Source organism: Portunus trituberculatus, chromosome 38 (genome assembly GCF_017591435.1).
Source record: "Portunus trituberculatus isolate SZX2019 chromosome 38, ASM1759143v1, whole genome shotgun sequence".
Taxonomy (NCBI): domain Eukaryota; kingdom Metazoa; phylum Arthropoda; class Malacostraca; order Decapoda; family Portunidae; genus Portunus; species Portunus trituberculatus.
The window spans coordinates 25019703-25025702 of NC_059292.1; the positions used below are offsets into that span (position 1 = coordinate 25019703).

Below are 6000 nucleotides of genomic sequence, written 5' to 3' on the forward strand. Positions count from 1 at the left end.
ACTGGATGCAATTTACTTCCATTTCCTTAATTTATTCTACTTACTAATTTTGTACTTATTCATTTTTAGGCAACACCGCTGCTGTGTGGTAGTTCGAAGCATGGCACAGCACACAGTGTTAGCCTACACACATGACAGCTGTATATGCTTTTCTTCTTTTCAAGTAGAGCATAATAGGTACATTGTTTTTGGACTTTTTTACTACTATTTTCATCATGTGATCTTGTCTCTACAATGAAATGTCTTCCACTGAGTCGTGCAGGACATGGCCAAAGAGAGACATCAGTACTGGGCTTCTTTAGGTGGTAGATATCACCAGCATATTTTTAAATAACTCCTCAATCAGCTTCAGCTCAAGGTCAAGAAAGCATTTCTGTCCACCATTTGCTTTATAAATTACATGGCAGTTGACTGATGCAATGTCCAGCAATCTGAGAAATATTTTCTGATAATATTTCTTCACACTTTTATGAGCTGATGTTTGTACAGAGATTATTTGGACCATTTTAGCCATGTGATGTTTCCGGTATTTGATGGACACTTCTGGCTGGCTTGCTTACTTGTGGCCCTGTTACTGTTACCTCTTCCAAACAATCCTCATATGTTGTTCTTAGCATATTCACATACTTCTTATCTCTATTTCATGCGCATCATTTTATGCTTGTAGTTACTGTACTACAGTTTCACCTCCTTCAGAACTTTTAATTTTACTACCTCAGATAGCAATTTTCTGTTGGATCTCACAGTGCTTATTGCATCAGTTTTATTATCAGGAAGAAATTAAAATAATTTTGGTGATATGTAGAAGTTATCAACTCCCAGAATATAGCCCTGATTCAGTAGGGATTGCATTAGTCTCAAAATATCTTAATAGGCTTTGTAAGTGTTTTCTCTTTTCGTTATCTGACAAGGCTTCTATTTCCAAGTCATATTTTGTTTTCTTTCCTGTGTAGACTAAAAGATACCAAAAACAGCCTGTGTCAGATACAGGTAAGATATAACTTTCTATACCAAATCTAGCTCATTTCAGTGGAATGTATCTCTTCCATTTTAGCCATTCTTTTCAGAACAGAAGACTCATCAGTGTTTACATTTTGCTTTGGGGGATAAAAAATTCCAATAACCAATATATCAGCCAATTAAATCTTTCAAAACAAATAAACATATAAATAAATACCAGCCTTTAATGATTTAAAATATAGTTCACACACTTGTTACCAGGATACAAATTAAAGGCAGAACTAGTTAAGTTACACAAAGACATCATGACGCTATAGTAAGACACCATGTTCCCCTTATTTTCTTAGTGAAAATATAAGCTTTAATATCGGCATTAATTGGCGAACTTTTGGCAGATTACCAATTATTTTCTAACGGCTATAATTGGCTGATTAAATCAGCCGGCCGATAAATTGGTCAGGCCCTAATATTCAGGATCTCTTTGAACTTGAATGTAGGCTCACTGTTGTCCTCACTGTCGTTGAAACGCAGGTATTTAAAGAGAAGAGCAAATTTGTTGCTTGATATACATTTTCCAAAAAAAAAAAAGTAAAAATCATCTGATTGGTAAAGTGATATGAATAAAAAGATGGCTTTTTCGCAATTACTTGTAAATGCAGCAATCCAAGGAATGCACACATTTCTTCTTTGTTAGTATCTCTCCATAATAAGTCTGCCTTTTCTCTTCATTTTACCCTTCCTCCTCTTTTCATCACAAACTTTTGGTCTCTGATACAATGTGATCTAGTAATTCATCCTAAAAAAAAAAAAAAAAAAAAAAAAAAAACTGAAATATTTCAAAAGGTGACTAGGCATCTTCCCGGGCTAGTTTTACACCACTACCTCCATAAAGGAAAAAGGCTCTCTGTCAAAAGCTGATTGACTTTGCCAGTTACATTGAATATCATCCTCAGCTTCTGATTTTTCTTCAGCATCCGACTGGTGATCTAGCTCAACTTCAAGTTCTGATTCTGTATTTGTGGAAGCACTGTCACTAGACAAGTCAGAATAATCAAAATCATCCAAAAATCATCATCTATATTCTCAACTAATAAAGCTGTCATTTCTCTTGGATCAAGAAGTCTCTTTCTTGACATGATACACTAATACTAAAAGAAAGTAGAAAAATGCAAAACATTCACAATAATAGCTTATGTGCGTAGCACTTCCACCACTGACAAAGCACAAGGCATGACTGTATTGAGAGGCAATGCTGGCAAGTGTCTAGGTTTTTTGAGATGCCAAATAATTTATTCATTTTATAAATTTTATTACTGACAAGGAATCGTCTATATATAGACCATGCTACTACATAGGGTGGTAAGCTCAAAACAAACATCTATATACCTGTAGATGAGCCGACAAAAAGTACCAACTTCGAAATGTCTATAATATGTAGATCCTCTGCCAGAAAGGGTTAAAATCTGTTTTATCATATTCATTACAAAGCAGTACTCACTAAGGGGATAGGAAGTAGATGAAGAGGGTAAAAATTAGAAAGTAATGATTTCCTCTGAAGACAACATGCAGGTTAATTCTATATATATAAAACCTACCAGAAAAATGATTTTGTCCAGAATTGAGAGACTGCTGCAAGATCAAAACTTCATCTAAAGGCCTAAGAATTTGTAAAGGATGACAAGCATTCATCTTAAACTTAAGAAGTTGAAGTTTGTTAAGTTTTAGTCCTGGTATCCATCACATCTGATGCTCCACCAAACATCAGCCAGGTGTACCTACCTGGACACTATGGTGTCCGAACCAAAGCAGTAACCTCTCACTAAACAACTTAAACTTATGAACCCGTGCGAGACTTGATCTGCCGACCTTAGCAATGCCATTGTACTATCCAGAGGCTAGTATGGATAAATCTGCCCCTATAATAATTTGTTATGGCCTCTCTCTCTCTCTCTCTGCCCCAAGTTCATACACCCCAAAAGTTGAGCCACAGTGACTTGGGACATCAGTAAGTGATTTAATATACAAAAAGTAGTATGAGATATAGAGTTCAACGAAGTGTGTAGACTGTAAACAGACACACATGAAGTGCGCAGTTTGTAAAATTAAAATAATAAATAAATAAATAAAAAAAATATATATAAAAAATAATAATTAAATAAAAAAAAGCAAAGAAGGGGCGAATTAGGCTTTTGCTTTCCCTTGTTTTCTACCGAGACCTTGCTGGTTTAACAGCAGACCACCTCGAAAATATAAATACATGAACTAAAAACTCTACAGGCAGTCTGCCATGTAAATTGCGGTGCATGATGAAGTCGTAGTATTCCTGCTAAAATAAGCATCAAATTTAACTTTCTTCCAAACATTAAGTAATTAAATTAATGCCGAAATCCTCGTGATGTGCTCCTTGATAACAAACAGTCTTGTCATGTCTTCCTTGGTCATATAAATGCTTTATCAAGCAACGATACATCCAGGAGTAATATACAAACCACTTCAATTCCTCCTTTAAACAAATCCCACTAAAATATTCCCTGCTACTCGTGTATCGTCGCCCACGAGACACCGCCACTAACAATAATTTTCCTCCTTCCCTTATCATTAAAATGCCGTCCAATACAAATGTACAAAAAAAGCTAAGGAGTTACTGCAGCATTTCAAAGGCAATACGCTTACTAAAGTCACACGATGTCATAGATGTTGATGGATAATATTCCCCGCAGCAGCCCATCCAACCTATTGCTGAGGTCTTATGGCGATTGGCGCACGGTGATTGTAAACAAAACACACCTCTGAGCCAACTACGGTACGAATTATAGCCGAGTTCTTCTTTCATTTTTATTTACTATTATATATATATATATATATATATATATATATATATATATATATATATATATATATATATATATATATATATATATATATATATATATATATATATATATATATATATATATATATATATATATATATATATATATATATATATATATATATATATATATATATATATATATATATATATATATATATATATATATATATATATATATATATATATATATATATATATATATATATATATATATATATATATATATATATATATATATATATATATATATATATATATATATATATATAATTTATTTATTTATTTATATATGTTTTTATGTGGAGAGAGGCCAGCTAAGGGAAAAAAAATAAAAAATTATATATATATATATATATATATATATATATATATATATATATATATATATATATATATATATATATATATATATAAAGGCCCACTTAGCTGGTTCTCTAGAAGAAAGAAAAGCATTAGCCATAAATTAGAGAGCAAATGCTTCGATACCTCCCTCTTATTAAAAGAAGACAAGTCGTAGGAAGTCGGAAATGCAGAAGCAGGTAGGGAGTTCCAGAGTTTACCAGAGAAAAAGGTATGAATGATTGAGAGTACTGGTTAACTCTTACATGAGCGAGTTGGACAAAATAAGGATGAGAGGAAGAAGAAAAATCTTGTGCAGCGAGGCCACAGGAGGAAGGGAGGCATGCAGTTAGCAAGATCAATAGAACAGTTAACATGAAAATAACGATAAAAGATAGAAAGAGATGCAACATTTCGGCGATGAGAAAGAGACTGAAGACAATCAGTCAGAGGAGGGGAGTTGATGAGACGAAATGCTTTTGATTCCACCCTATCTAATAAAACTGTGTGAGTGGAACCCCACGAAGTATGCGAAGAGTACTCCATACAGGGGTGGATAAGGCCCTTGTACAGATAAGCAGCTGGAAGGACGACAAAAAAAAAAAAAAAAAAAAAAAAAAAAACTGGCTGAGACGCCTCAGAACTCCTAACTTCATAGAAGCTGTTTCAGCAAGAGATGAGATGTGAAGTTTCCAGTTAAGATTATGAGCAAAGGACAGACCGAGGATATTCAGTGTGGAATTAAGAGGGAGAGTTGAGTGTCATTGAAGAAGAGGGGATAGTTGTCTGGAAGGTTGTGTCAAATTGATAAATGGAGGAATTGGGTTTTTGAGGCATTGAAAACTACTAGATTTTCTCAGCCCCAATCGGAAATCTTAGAGAGATCAGAAGTCAGGCGTTCTGTGGAGTCCATGCGTGATCTGTTGACGTCCTGGAGGGTTGGTCGTCTCTGAAAGGACGTGGAAAGATGTAGGTGGCATCATCAGCTTAGGAGTGGATAGGGCAAGAAGTTTGGTTAATAAGATCATTAATGAATAATAGAAAGACAGGGGTGATAGGACAGAAGCCTAAGGAACACCACTATTAATAGATTTAGGAGAACAGGCTACCACAACTGCAATGGAGCGGTCAGAAAGGAAATTTAAGATAAAGTTGCAGAGGATAGAAACCGTAGGAGGGCAGTTTCGAAATCAAAGCTTTATGCCACACTATATAGTAAAAAGATTTTGATATGCCTAACGCGACAGCAAAAGTTTCACCGAAATCTCTAAAGGTGGATGACCAAGACTCAGTAAGGAAAACCAGATCACCAGTAGAACGACTTAGATGGAAGCCATGCTGGCGATCAGTTACAAGATTGAGGGATTAGGGAAAAAAAAAAAAAAAATACAGTATATATATATATATATATATATATATATATATATATATATATATATATATATATATATATATATATATATACACACACAGGTTAAAGAACCAGGTAACAGAACCGAGAACCTCTCGTCACAGTGCATCCTGCACTTGGGCTCACATTGCCAAAGACCTTTATGGACGAGTGGAGCGTGAACCAACTAGATTGAGCACTGTAGACAGGTCAAAACAGCGTCAAAGCAATGGTACTATTTAGGGAATTTTCCCTAGACAGAACAGTGTTAACATTCGGAGGAGAAAATTCCTAGACAACATAATCGAAGCTGATATTTTCGTGAATCATGATTGTTTTGTCATGCTATATGATTGATTGATATATTTATTGTTGGATTAATAAATAATTATAACAAAGGAGGAGGATGGGCCTTGCCACCCACCCCCTGGGCAAA

At 34.5% G+C, this 6000-nt stretch overlaps 1 protein-coding gene across 3 annotated transcripts in view; it reads right to left on the bottom strand.

The window, feature by feature from the left end:
• Positions 1–3756, bottom strand: part of LOC123515133 (putative methyltransferase C9orf114) — a 35354-nt gene extending 31598 nt beyond the window's left edge. The window contains exon 1 of one of the 3 annotated variants that reach the window (XM_045273591.1): positions 3634–3756. The gene's annotated coding sequence lies outside the window, so the exon portion shown is untranslated. Of the gene's footprint in view, positions 1–2739; positions 2932–3633 lie in introns of those variants that run through there. The other 2 variants (XM_045273592.1, XM_045273593.1) reach the window with 2 other exon arrangements.
• Between the last annotated feature and the right edge of the window lie 2244 nt (positions 3757–6000).